Here is a 13,659-nt window from a genome sequence, read left to right as displayed (position 1 = left end):
TTTGGGAGTGGGAGGGTTTCGGCCGTGGTCAGTGGGAACCTCTCCAGCTCTCCAGCAGCTCCATAGCGACACGCAACTGCCTTGTCCCCAGAGCTATCGCCACCTCCAAGCACGTCCTGAGCCCAGGTCCTCAGCCCCTGACCTGTGGCCATAGGGAGATAGCTTATCGCTAAAACAATGAACAGGGAAACTCCGAAGGTCTCCGCGTCACGGTTCATGTCTGCTTCATGACAGATGGAGAAGCAGGCGGCGCTGGATGTCAGCCTCAAGACTGTCCTCGAAGCACCGTTGGCTGCTTCAACAGGCCCTTTGACACTTTAAGTCTTCACTTTAGTGCAGTCCTTTCTCCATTTGGCCTAGGGTCCAGAGTTGGTCTACACCACAACCGAGCCTTGCAGAGAAAACAGCTGTTTCAACTTTGTAAAGGGTAGATCCAATCTTTACTGTCCACTGAGCAGAAATAGAAGCAAAATGCCTTTAGTCCATTCCAGAGACTTCTTCCGGTACAGTAGCTTCGATTATTCCTCCAGATGATGTTACCCAGGCTTCCTCTCCCCTCCTCCTGCCTCTCTGCAGAATGGCATCTGGGATGTGGGTGGGGTGGGTCTGTGGCTTGTGTCCCCATGGCAGAGCAACAGGCTGTTAGATCTGTGCGGTGGCTCTGATCCTCCCTTGTCTGGTTTACCTCTGGCCTGGCCTGGCCTGGCTCCAAGCACTGGATTTCAGTCGTGGGACCCCTGGAGGCCTGAGTCCGGGAGGGGGTCCGGCCTCTGTGTGGCCAGGTGTTGCAAACTGTTTATTTTGCAAAGCCCAGACGAGGCCTGTGCTGGGTGGTCTGTGACTGGAGCCCACACCCAGTCTGACGTCAAACCAGAAGTCAGCCGATCCCAGCGGCAGACCCAGGGTCCTCAGAAGCCCCACTCCCACCTAGAGATAAGGGTGCCTGAGCTGTACTTCTGAGCTTCCTAAGAGGGTTTCTTCACCCCCACCCCTTCTACAGTCCACCTCAAAACCCCGGAGCTGGTGAGTGGGCTGTGGCCCAGGAGAAACCAGCCAAGATCAGACTGGTCTGCCAGATTGTGGCCCCGAGGACAAATCCTAGCCCTCCCTAGTAGAAGGTGCCTCAGGGCTGTGGGTGGGCCTGTCTGCCATCTGGTGGGAAGCCCCTGGGCCTGCCTGCTCCACCTCCCAGTGCTGGGTCCCATAAGGAACAGATAAAGCTTGTGCTGAGTGCATCAGCAAAGCTGGATCTCCACACGCACCAGAGGATGGGAGGGGTATCGACAGTGGAGAAATACCATCAAATGATCCCGTTAACTCTGCTGTATTTTACACTCAGCCCCAGGGGCCATCAGAGGCCCAAACCCGGCCCCTCCACGAGCTCTCCCTTCTGAGAAACTCAGTGCACAGAAGCCCTCGAATTGCCAGGTCTGTGAACTTTGTCACATGTTCATGCAGCTGAACTCACACTCCGTGGACATTTGTGAGCCCTGCCCTGTGCTGGGCCGGGGCAGAGGCTGAGAAGATGGAAGATGGAGGAAGGCTCCCCTCTCCTCACTGAGACTTCAATGGTTTGGATTCAATGTATTACTACCTGCTTCATATTGGACCTACAACGACTCCGACTGTCTACAGGGCCAAGTTCAAACTCCTTCCAAGAAGTCTTTGCCATCTGATCCTCCCAGCAGGCAGGGCTCCTGGGTGAACAAGAAATTCACTGTGGCTCCATCCAGCCTCAGGGCTCTCGCTTATGCTATTCCCTTGGGCAGTCATGCAATCTATATGATAGGGAAAGATAGGATAAAACAGGCAGAGAGGGAAAGATTAGGACCTGAGGTCTCTGGGTGGGGGAAAAAAACATATTTTGAAATAATGCTGGGAGCCTTTAACGACAGCAAACCCCCTCGGGCGGAAGGCCCCTCTTAGGAACGTAAGAGACACCACCTACTCCCCCTCAGGTTCCCCTCAGGAATTTGTCTACCTGACTAAAAGTAAATAGTAGACCATAAAATGTATAATCCACAAGGAATGATATGGCCATAGACCACCCCTCATACGATGGAAACCGGCCAATCAGGAATAGACAACCCAGCATCTAGAGTTATCCAGCCAATGAGCGTAAGACCTGAAAAGGAAAGAGGGGGAAGGGAAGGGGGGGTCCACCAGAACCTTATAAAACAAGGACCCTTGCCTATAGTCCCCAGTATTCACCTTCGAACGTCCCCTCTACGGAAAGAGAGCTTTCTTACTATTCTTCCGTTCTTATACTCTAATAAACTTTGTCTGCTGCTCACTGTGTGTCCCGCTCCTCATTCTTCCAGCGGCAAGAGGACGAATCCGGGTGTTGAGGTAAAAAAAAATCCTGCAACATTTAGCCCTGGAAAGTGCTCTTGGGGAATCTGTTCTCATCCCCTGGTGGGCACAAGAACCCTCAGGCCTGGTAAGGGGAAAGGACACACTTGGTGCCCAACCACGGTCTGTGCCAGGAAGCCATCAAGGGCTCCTGGCCAGGACTTGGACGTGCAGAGAGGGTTCTTTCTCATGACCGGCAGCCTTGTCCTTGTTCCCACTTGCTGTCTTGCCTCTGTCTCTCGTTTCCCCGAGCAGAGTACAGGGTTCTTTTTCTAAGCTTTCCCTTCAGCACAGTGCTGGGAATGCAAACACAATGATTTTCTTTTAAAATTACATCCTTTTATTATAATTCAACAATTTAATTATAGTTATTAAATAACTAAAGATCTGTCTAATTTGGTACTTGTGGTATAATGAAAACACACACACACACACACACATACACACACACACAACAATAACAACCCAAAACACAGGCTTTGGAATCAGATGATCTGGGTTTGTTTACATTTTTTCCTTCAGCAAATCTTTGCCGCATTGACTCTGGTGACAGAAATTCTTACTGCAACTGGAAGTGTCACATGGGGTCAGGGAAGCTGAAAGTGTCACACGGGTCCCATCCTGGTAGAGTCAGGACTTTTCTGATGGCTGTTTAAACCCCTGCTCTGTGTGCCACTTCCCCTAGGACACACACAATAGCAGTCAAATAAGATTGCCTTTTTAATATAAAGTTTAATTTTTAAATTAAAATCAAGATCGCCAAACATCTTTTTCGTGTTTGTCTTGCAAGGACTTGATTCAAATGATTTGTGGTGTTTCTTCCATGGGAGAGAGTTTCCTCTAGTTTTTGCTGTTCTGAACTTGGTGTCCCTGGATGAGTTTTAAGGAGTCTGTGAAGTCTTTTACGTAGTACAGGGAACGTTGTGTTTTGGGGTTCACTGCAGCCCCCTCTGCTCATGGTGTGCACCCTGAGAGCCCGTCTCCACTTGGGTTATCAGATGTGACCACACGCACATGCCAGAGGAACAGCCCGGGGAGGCACAAAGTGTATATCATTTACTGACAATATATATTTAAACACATCAACTATTAATTTATGCTTGCTGATGATGCCACTATTATAATATTCTTATTTTTAAGAAACAGTCCTTTTGCTTCACAACAGCGCTACATAGGGGCGCCTGGGAGGCTCAGTCAATTAAGTGACTCCTGATTTCGGCTTAGATCATGATCTCACAGTTCACTAGTTCGAGCTCCGCATCGGGCTGTGCGCTGATGGCGTCAAGCCTGCTTGGGATTCTGTCTCTCCTTCTTTCTGTTCCTCCCCTGCTTGTGCTCACTTTCTCTTAAAGTAAATAAACAAACTAAAGAAAAAATTTTTTAAAGCAAAAAACCCACAATGCTATGTAATGATCTGTTAACATGTATGCAGTGTTAATGCATTCAGAATTTTCATACTCCTGGGACGCCTGAGTGACTCAGTCGGTTAAGCATCCAACTCTTTATTTATTTATTTTTTTAACATTTATTTATTTTTCAGAGAGAGAGAGACAGAGAGAGAGACAGAGTGTGAGCAGAGGAGGGGCAGAGAGACGGAGACACAATCTGAAGCAGGCTCCAGGCTCCCAGCTGTCAGCACAGAACCCAATGTGGGGCTCGAACTCATGGACCTTAAGATCGTGACCCGAGCCGAAGTCAGATGCTTAACCAACTGAGCCACCCAGGTGCCCCAAGCATCCGACTCTTGATTTTGGCTCAGGTCATGATCTCAGGGTTCATGGGATCGATCCCCCGCATCGGGCTCTGCACTGACAATGCAGAGCCCGCTTGGGATTCTCTCTCTCCCTCTCTCTCTGCCCCTCCCCTGCTTGTGCACTCTCTCTCTCTCTAAATAAATCAATAAACATTAAAAAAATAATTTTCACATTCCTGAAGGAAAATCTTTTTTAAAAACTCACAGAACATCTGGTGCAGCGTCCTCCTATTTTCTATGTCATCAATACCCATCTCCTCGGGAATGAACACCAGTGGAGGGATAACGCTGTCACAAATCCTATGCACTTCCGTTGTCCCCTCCATTCCTTTTGTGCCCCCCCCCCACTCCACCCGCACACACTGCCAGCAGCCTTGGTGACAAAGTTCAGACACATCCACATACAATCCCTTATGAGTTAATAACTTGATGGTTTTCCCCAAGAATAATGTCATCTTACATTCGTGGGACTCAAGGGTCCTTTTTGATGGTGAAGGGAAAAAGGGAGGGAGAGAAGAAGGAAGAAAGGAAAAAAGGAAGGAAGGGAGGAAGGAAGGAGAGAAGAAAGGGTCTGCCCTAAAGGCTAATTGAAGCTCTCACCTCTGGTGTCAGAACCACTTGCCTGATAAAGCTCTTCGGGCTCAGCCTCAGGAAGAACCCTTGTACATAGATGTGAGCATGCAGGTGTATGACATTAGCATGCACGCGAAGTTTACATGTGTAGAAACACGGTGGCAGGCTACCCTGGCATGTCCCGAGGGTCCATCTGCTCTGCTCAGCTGCCACCTATATCTAAAATATCCGCCTGCAGTTTCTTTTTTTTTTTTTTTTTCGCCTGCAGTTTCTACCTCTTGAGAACCTCAGTCCTTCAAATTTACCTCCTCCTTGGAGTTTTGTCTGACACTTCCCTTCTTTCCACTGCGATCTTTCTGCCATCCGCTGGGACTTTTTTTTTTAATGTTTATTCCTTTATTTTGAGACAGAGAGAGAGAGGGAGGGAGAGAGAGAATGAGTGGGGGGAGGGGCAAAGAGAGAGAGAATCCAAAGTAGGCACCACACTGTCAGCGTATGACTTGGGGCTCGATCCCACGACCGTGAAATCATGACCTGAGCAGAAATCTAGAGTTGGAAACTCAGCTCACTCAACCACCCGAACGCACCTCTGCTGGGACCTTTCAGATCATGGCAGGGCCTGGTCCTGAGACAGTATAAAGGATGTTGCCAAAGGTCGACCCAAGTGAGGGAATGTTCGGGGCCCTGTACCGAGAATGGCTGCTGGAGGGACTCACCAGAGAGCAGATCTTTGGCATGCAGCTGAGTATCTTGGGATGAGAGGCCAAAGGGAGACAAGGCTCTGAGCACAGGGACAGCTGACAGCTGCCAAGAGTCAGAGCAGCTGGCCCACAGGGGCAGAGGGGGAGGGACTCAACTGTGACTTTTTTTTTTTCTCCAGAGTAAGAATGGGGCAGAGAAGATGCTCCAGAAACATTCTCAAATGAGAACGAGCCAATGATTGGTTTTCCAGAGGGCCGTGAGTCCCAGGAACGCAACACCTGGAATCCTATGAAGAGAAACCGAATTCCCGGGTCAAGGCTGTGGAGAAAACAAGAGTGTTGTTCAGCACAGCCTGTATATCACCATGGCCAGGGCCCCAGGCTGGCGAGGGAGCAGCGAGACCTGGCATCCAGCACAGGCCCTGGTTTGGCCAGCAAGACTCGACGTCATCGTCCAAAGGAAGGGCCTTAAAGGACCCTCTGGATCCAACTTCTCTCCACATTAACTTTTCCGAGGGTTGAAATATTGAGATTATGGGTGATTTCTATTTTCCTCTTTATACTTTTCTGGATTTTAAAAATGTTAAAATGTCCAGAAATGCCTGGCTTTGGACAAAGGCTGAAATGCAGCCTTAGACCCACTTGTCAAGTCTTGCTACACACCAGGGGAGAGCTGCCTTTTCATAATTCTTCCATCCAGACAGGGCTCCTATTTCTAATTCTCACAAAGGTGCTGTACGTGTGAGCCAAGAGCAGGCTAAAATTACCTGGGGAGCGAGTCTATACAAAGGTACTTGGAGTGACCACCATTACCCACTCGGGCTATGTTGTCAGACCCCAGTGGGCTCAGCCACAGTTGCCAGGGGCCCCTGACATTGCTGGATGGATGGCCATCGCTGCAGGACACCGTCGATGGTAAGCAGGGCTCTCCATGAGGGGCCCCAGTGCGCTGTGTTCTCTGGGATCCTCAAAAGCACAAGACTCCAGGAAAAGTGCCTCATTTTGCCCCATGGTTTCCCAGCTGGAGTCTCAGTCACTCAGAACTAAGGTGAAGCCATATTTTGTTTTATTTTATTTTTTTATTTAAATTTTTTTTTCAACGTTTATTTATTTTTGGGACAGAGAGAGACAGAGCATGAACGGGGGAGGGGCAGAGAGAGAGGGAGACACAGAATCGGAAACAGGCTCCAGGCTCGGAGCCATCAGCCCAGAGCCTGACGCGGGGCTCGAACTCCCGGACCGCAGATCGTGACCTGGCTGAAGTCGGACGCTTAACCGACTGCGCCACCCAGGCGCCCCTGAAGCCATATTTTATAAGCTCACTCTTTTTTAACGATGGGATTAATTTAACTGTTGAGGACATGGGGGTGCTGGGAAGGGGATAAAACGGAGTGACGGCACTCTGCTGACCTTCCGTTGTTGCTCCCGTCTGAGGGCTGGGGCATTCTAACTGATTCAGACTTGTGTCTGTGATCTCTTCTCAAGGACGTACTTTGGCTTAAGTTTGAATGCTTTCCCAGAAGGCTTCTCTGTCCCCCAGGCAGAAAGATTTCTGGGCCCTTCTTACCAGTGATGCAGGCAGGCCACAACACACATCAGCCCCTGGCTTAAGGATAGCCATGCGCCTCCCTCCTCCTGAGGTAACTTTGATACTCAGAAACATCAGGTGGGTCTTTGCTTTCTCTCTTCCTTTCAGACTAAACGGCAATATACAACAGGCTTCAGAAATACTCAAGGTAGAACTCATGGAAGCGGGTATGAGCGGACACTAGTAGCTTCCTACCCAACAGCCTTCTCTGTCCACCTTTCTTGGTCAGATATCAGGCAGCCATGAACACAAGGACCCCTTCCCATCCTCAAGAGATGAATCTCATTAGTTTAAACCATTCATGGTAATTTCTTTCCCTTTCCACCTCTGGGCACCCAGCATCTGGTCTGGCCTGGCCATCGTCTTGGACACGGCCACTCTAGGAACAAAGGTCCTCTCCACCCAGAGCCCAACCCATGTATACTCAACTCCAGTAAGCCCTGAGACATACGTTGGTTTGAATGGCTCTACTGACTCATAGACCTTTAATTCTTCCAAATCAACTTTAATCTACCCCAAGGGCTCTCACGCCCCTACTAGAACCGTGTGGAAACTTCCGGAGCTTCCTTCTGACGTAGTCACTAGGCCCGCCTCTTTACCACGTGGACACCTACTGACTGAAGCAGCCTGGCGTGGACCCTTAGAGTCAGGTGGCTCTGTGCTTTCTGTGCAACATTCCTGGTGCAGGGATATCTGGCACAGCTGGAAGCCCCAGAGCGGAGGGTCCAGAAGGTCCAGGTGCACCATGGAGCCTGTCCTTTGTTCACATGTCTCATGGTGGTCTTCCTCAAACCTAGGGGAAAAAAAATCTCTCTTCAGTGCTACTCTCAAAGATGCCCCCTGCAGGACATCTGTGAGTTTGAGCTTTTATTAAAGACCCATCAGGCCTGCTTTGCAAAGTTACCTCAGGCAAGACTCTACCAAGGGCTTGGGTACCTTCAAGGGGGAGAAGAAAACACTGGGAGAATGCATATTAATATCTCAGTGAATTTTCCCCTCAACTCTTCCTAAGAAATCTGACTCCGCTTGCCATGTAATGAGGGTAAGCACCTAAAGGCAGAGGGACAGAGTTGTGAGGGGGATGTCGGGATTGGCCAGTCAGTGGGAAACATCTTCGGGGAAGCTTGTTGGCCTGTCCGGCAGGGGAAGGAGGATCATCTCGGTCCTGAGGTCAGGAGAAAGTCAAATTCAGTTATCCTCACTGAGTCCTAACCCTCAGGCCAGGGTTTGGATTTCTGGATCTCTTGCGACAATTCCACATTGGCCCTGATGCCAAAAGCTGAGTTTCAACAAGTCCAGTGGCGGCGAGGCGCAGTGGTGCCGGTCCTGTAGGAGAGCTTGAGAAGGATCAGGATCTCAGGATCCCATGGCCTGGTGAGGAGGCAACCTCATGCACTGATCCACAGACTGTGGTAACTGGGATGACCTCAGCTGTGTCCAATGTCAGTCCTGACTGGTGGTGGCTGCCATAGCACTGTGGCTTCTATGGGAGCTCTGTATAGTAAAAGTATCCCTCTATCCTCACCAGGACTCCACGGGAGGCTGGAGTTTCAGTGGCCGCTTCAGGAGGCTCAGCGTCCCATGCATGACGTCATGCCTTCTTGAGGCTCTCGTGAGGGGCCAGAGCACCATTTACCAGTGCAGAGCTGATAAACAAGAAGGCCGTGCAAATTTACTGGAGCACACACTGAGCAAGGGAAACACAAGAGAGGTAAACATTACATCATCGCTGACAGACTAAATTTGTTTAAATCCATCAGTAAAACTCCTATTGGTAATCCTGGCATCCAGCTCTGCTGATTGGTAAGGGCGCCCCCCTGTGTTACTACAGTGTAATGTCAACTGGGTCTTGGAGGCAGCAACATCATCCCTGCAACGGTCTCCCGCCTGGGTTTTCTCCTTGTTTCTGGCCAGTGGGTCCACCTTGTGTGCCCTGAGGAGAAACGCCAGGCTGTGGCCGGCCCCTGCGGGTGGAGGCAGCAGCAGCCAGGCTTGTGTGAGAGTGTCTCCAGCCAGACTGAACGTTTTGTCCCTTTATACTCTATACAACTTTACGCTCTTAGAAATGATTAAGGATCCAGGGTGTTGGCGTGGGTTGTATCTCTTGATCTATACTGTATTAGAAAGTAAAGCTGAGAATTTTAAAACTATGCATTACTTCACTTAAAATGGCGACAATAGGGGCGCCTGGGTGGCTCAGTCAGTTGAGCATCCAATTTCAGCTCAGGTCATGATCTCACAGCTTGTGAGTTCAAGCCCCGTGATGGACTCTGTGCTGACAGCTCAGGGCCTGGAGCCTGCTTTGGATTCTGTCTCCCTCTCTCTCTGCCCCTCCCCCGCTCATGCTCTGTCTCCCTCTCTCAAAAATAAATAAACATTAAAAAAAATTTTTTTAAATAGCAACAATAAACCCATATTAACACATTTTAATGAAAACTAGATTTTTTAAAACAAAAAAGTTCATAAAAAGGGTGTTTTGCACTTTTGCAAACGATGGCTCAGCAGAAGAGAGCTAGGTTCTTCTATTTGCTTCTGCGTTTGGTTTCTTGCTATGTCACATGTCATACGGGCTCTGGAGAACTCCCCTGCACACTCGTGCAAGGATGAGACTGAAAAAGACAAATAATATCTTAGTGTTTTTGTGAAAATATGTTTGACCTCAGGACCTCCTGAAAGGGTCTTAGGGATTCCCAATGGGCCCCAGAGAGCTATGAGAACTGCTGAATTAAGAATATGGACACATGAGGGGAGCCTGGGTGGCTCAGTCGGTTAAGCATCAGATTCCTGACTTCAGCTGAGGTCATGATCTCACGGTTCGTGGGATCCAGCCCCATGTCAAGCTCCATCCTGGCGGCAGGGACCCTGCTTGGAATTCTCTCTTTCCCTCTCCTTCTGCCCCTCCCTTGAGTGGGTGCATGGTCATGTGCACGCGCGCTCTCTCTCTCTCAAAATAAACATTGGAAAAAAATAATATGAACACTTGAGCCAGGGCCTTGGTACAAGTCTACAACATAACATTTTTGTTAATGGCCAGCTTTGATGTTTGGGTTCCCCTTTCTTTGCTAGCCAAAGAACACATAGCCCTGAGATGGGCGGGGCGCATGCCCCCACGATGATCTGTATACAGGAGACAAGAGGAAATGTCCCCAAATGGTCACTGTGCCTGGTGAGATCCTGACCCAAAGGCCCAACCCAGGCAGGAAGGCAAGCCTTCCGGGGAGTCATCAGCGGTTGGTTGAGCACTTTTCAGAGTGTTTCTCACCCATCCTCTTGGAGCTTGGCCACTTCTTGGAGCCTGGTCTGGTGGCTGACATTGTCAGAGGGCCCTACCTTCTGTTCGGGATACTCCTGGACACTGAGCAGAAGCAGGGGACACTCTTTCCTCTAAAACAAGAAAGTTGAGAAGGATTTCTTGCTTATTCCTAGAAACAGAACTGTCTCTGAGCCAACCCTTGCCACCCAGAAGCATTGCTCAGAGGGCTCGGGCACGGGCACTCTGCTCTCTGCTCCCTCTGAAGTTCCTGGCCACCTCCTCAAACTCTGAGCTTTCCCAGATTTAATGATCACTCTTTCCACATAGTAGACAGTGGCCTGCCATACCTTCCTCCTCAGAGAAATCTCTAGTGATGGGGACTTCAGAAAACTAGAAGAACTACCAAAGGGGACACATTAGGCACAAGATTTTGGGGTGTGTTCACAGCATTCCTCACCTCTGAGGTTGACCCCATGACAGTGTTGATTGAGATTTCCAGGGAGGAGGAGATGGTCAGTAGTGATACTTTGGGCCTGGGCAACGGGATTTCTGGAGTCTGGCTGGTGTGGTTCTGAGACAGCCACTTACTAGCTGCATGACCTTGGGAAGGTCTCTTTGTCCTTCTCAGCTTTAGTTTCTTCCTCCGTAAAACTGTAAAACGAATAGAATCCCCCTTTCCAGTTGTGGTAGGACTTAGAGATAACTTTTGCAAAGCACTGAGATGCTCTCCAGGGAATCAGACCTGAGGACTCTTTCTCTCTGGCCCCAGGCCCCTGAGGCCATCCATCCATTCCCCCTACTGGCACAGCAGGAGTGAGCTTTGTGAAATGCCACGTGACCTCCTCTCCTGCCGAGAAAGCCTTCCCAACCCCCTCTCCCCCCAAGACTTCCCAGGGCTTTGCCTGCACTTGCACAGACACGCTATCAGGGCACAGTGGGCAGAATGGTGTCCCCGGGCCTGAGGACACACCCTGAAGTAGCCCGCCACCGTCAAACAGAATGGAAGTCTATTTCAGCTTTAAGTGCATGGGGATTTTGCATTACAGGTTCCGTAAAATATCCATTATTTATGTGCTCTCCTGCAAACTCAAGAAAGCTAAGTCACGTTTATTTCATGACTTCTGGATTTCCTTGCGCATCATCAAATGCCTCTGGAAGCAGGGGTGCCGCCCCACTTTCCCTTGAGAAACAATCTCCAAGAAAAGTCCTAGTTCCTCAGTGGGGTGCTGAAGTCCCCTCCATCCCCCCGCCCAACTCCCCCGCAGGTGTCCCTGCCTTGGATCCTGGGGCCTCACTCCTCCAACCTTTGCCCGAATTCTTCTCTTCTCTCTCTGTGTAAGGCTCCTGTCCCAGAGGGACGGATCTTTCCGGATCTCTGGTGTCATTCTCCAAACATTCCTCTCCGGTCACTGCTCCTATTTGGCATCCGTCACTGTGCTGCCCATTCTGACACTTGACTGCGGGCTGTCGCGGGAAGGAAGCCGGATTCGCTGCAGCCGGTGATGCTCCGCGAAGGCCAGGCCTGTGCCTAGGTGGAAAGGCCTCGCAGGACCGGGAAGGGGGCGGGCGGGCGGGCGAGCGACGCGCTGCCGCAGTTCCCGTTCCGGCCGCGCGGTGGGGGCCCCGGCCGGCCGCGCACCCGCGCCCGCGGAATTCTCGGCGCTTCCGCCACCGGGGCGCCTCCCTCTGGGAAGGGGCCGGCTTGGCGGGCAGGGAACCTGGAACGCGCGGAGACCCTGGGGAGGGGGCCTTCCCTGTATGGCGCCCAGCTGGGGACGCATGGGATGACCAGAGGCCTTTATATCTTGTCGCCTCATGGAACACAGGAGTTTCTGTGTATTTCCAAACTGGTGAGATTCGTGTCCCCCCCCCCCCCCCCCCATGCCACCCCGGGCCGCCTCTCCGTGTCATGTGGGGCCTGAAAGCAGCAGTGGGTCGGTGCTTAGCCACTTCGCAGCCGTGTGACCCTGGAGGAATGGCTGCACCATTCGGGGCCTGGGTGGCCTCATCCAAACAAAGTGGAAGTGCGACGGTCAACCCAGAGGATTTAGGAGAAGGTGAAGGGCGTGAGGGGTGCAGTGCCGGCACAGCCGCCCCTGCTTCCACTCCTAAGGTCTCTGGAGCAAAGGGCCGAACCCCTGCCGGGACCCTGCCCCGCAAGTGTGGTATGTGTCTGGTAGGCCCTCAGAGCTCTGCGGGGCTGGGAACCGGGCATGTCCGGGCAAGGCCAGCTTCGGGATGGGCATGATTATCTGACTGCCAACAAAGGGGGCCCACAAGGCACCTCTGCACCTCTGAAACCCTTCCAGGGCCTTTCTTGGGACGTTTCGTACCGTATTTCCTGGGACATCTCTGCCCTCAAACCAACCTGCTTTGCTGGTGCGGGAAGTGGGTAAAAACGGCCTGCCGGCCCTTCCTGCGCATGTGCAAGTGAGCTCCGGACCCGTAGTAAATCTGAAAACCTTCTTTTGTTTTGTGTGTGCAAGGGGTGTGTGGGGGAGAGATTTTGTGCGTTCTCAGTTAATATCGCCTGAAACCAACTTCAAGGTGGTCAAATGTGAGGCTTCCTGTCTGCATTTCACTTTGATGATCGCCTATTACAACAGGCTGGAGGGACGCAGCACCATAGCCAGAACCCCGGAGAACCAGTCGCAGGCTCCCTTGGGCTTTGAACTAGCTCTGTCTGAGCTCCGCCTGGCCGGCCTCCCAGGGATGCTGGAGAGCTCAGGCACCCTTCCCCAGTGGGCAGATACTGCCTGCCCCCCTCCTAGCCCCTATGCCACCTTCACACTGGGGCTCTCAGCCTGGACTCTGACCTCCTGTCTGCACCCTGCCTTCGTGCTCTTTGTTTCCTGGTGTTCTCCTCACCCCAGCCCCAACCCCAAATCTTTTGAAGGCAGGCCCACAGTTTTTCCATCGGCCAATAATCCTGAAGGGCTCCAACCACACTTCCCAAACTAGCCATGCCTCATTTCTCTTAGGGGATCCTGGGAGGCCTGCACCTCCTACCTGCCAGCATTCTTTGGAACCTGAGAATTAGCATTAGCCGTCCAGCATGTGTCACCGCTGGTCTCCCCATAGCCTTTCCTGAAACTCCTGGCAGCCTTCCTGACTACCTATTGCACTGATATACTGGCCACATGGGGCCATAGCCTGCCAGCCTCTACCCCGCTTCTGGCCTTCCTGTGTGTTCCCTACCGGCTCCTGTGTGTTGACCTGGCCTCCTGAGTCAGACTGTGAGCTCCCAGAAGGCAGGGCCATGGCTTGGGCTGCCCTAGCGGTGCCCCCTGCGGAGTGCCTGCCCAGGCACTGGCCGTCCAGGGGCACTTAGAAAATGCCTGTCAGGAGGCGAGTCAAGGTTGCATGGGGGCAGGGTATTATAGAAGCAGTAGTGGCCCTGAAGTTACTGTGAGTGACAATAAACACCCATTGCTAGAAG

The 13,659-nt window shown here is 51.4% G+C and overlaps 1 long non-coding RNA gene across 5 annotated transcripts; it reads right to left on the bottom strand.

The window, feature by feature from the left end:
• Positions 1-378: 378 nt before the first annotated feature.
• LOC123581501 lies at positions 379-11,783 on the bottom strand. 5 transcript variants are annotated; one of them, XR_006703769.1, is made up of 5 exons: positions 10,678-11,783; positions 8,493-8,654; positions 7,582-7,760; positions 5,395-5,666; positions 379-1,778 (listed from the first exon to the last, which is right to left on the bottom strand). It is a non-coding gene; the product is annotated as an uncharacterized LOC123581501 (long non-coding RNA). The 5 variants fall into 5 exon arrangements; XR_006703767.1 differs by lacking the exon at positions 379-1,778 and having other exon boundaries at positions 5,146-5,698; XR_006703766.1 differs by lacking the exon at positions 379-1,778 and having other exon boundaries at positions 5,146-5,666.
• Between the last annotated feature and the right edge of the window lie 1,876 nt (positions 11,784-13,659).

This window comes from Leopardus geoffroyi, chromosome A3 (assembly GCF_018350155.1).
Source record: "Leopardus geoffroyi isolate Oge1 chromosome A3, O.geoffroyi_Oge1_pat1.0, whole genome shotgun sequence".
Taxonomy (NCBI): domain Eukaryota; kingdom Metazoa; phylum Chordata; class Mammalia; order Carnivora; family Felidae; genus Leopardus; species Leopardus geoffroyi.
The sequence above is the reverse complement of the archived record's forward strand: the minus strand, read 5'-3'. Positions and strand labels throughout refer to the sequence as shown.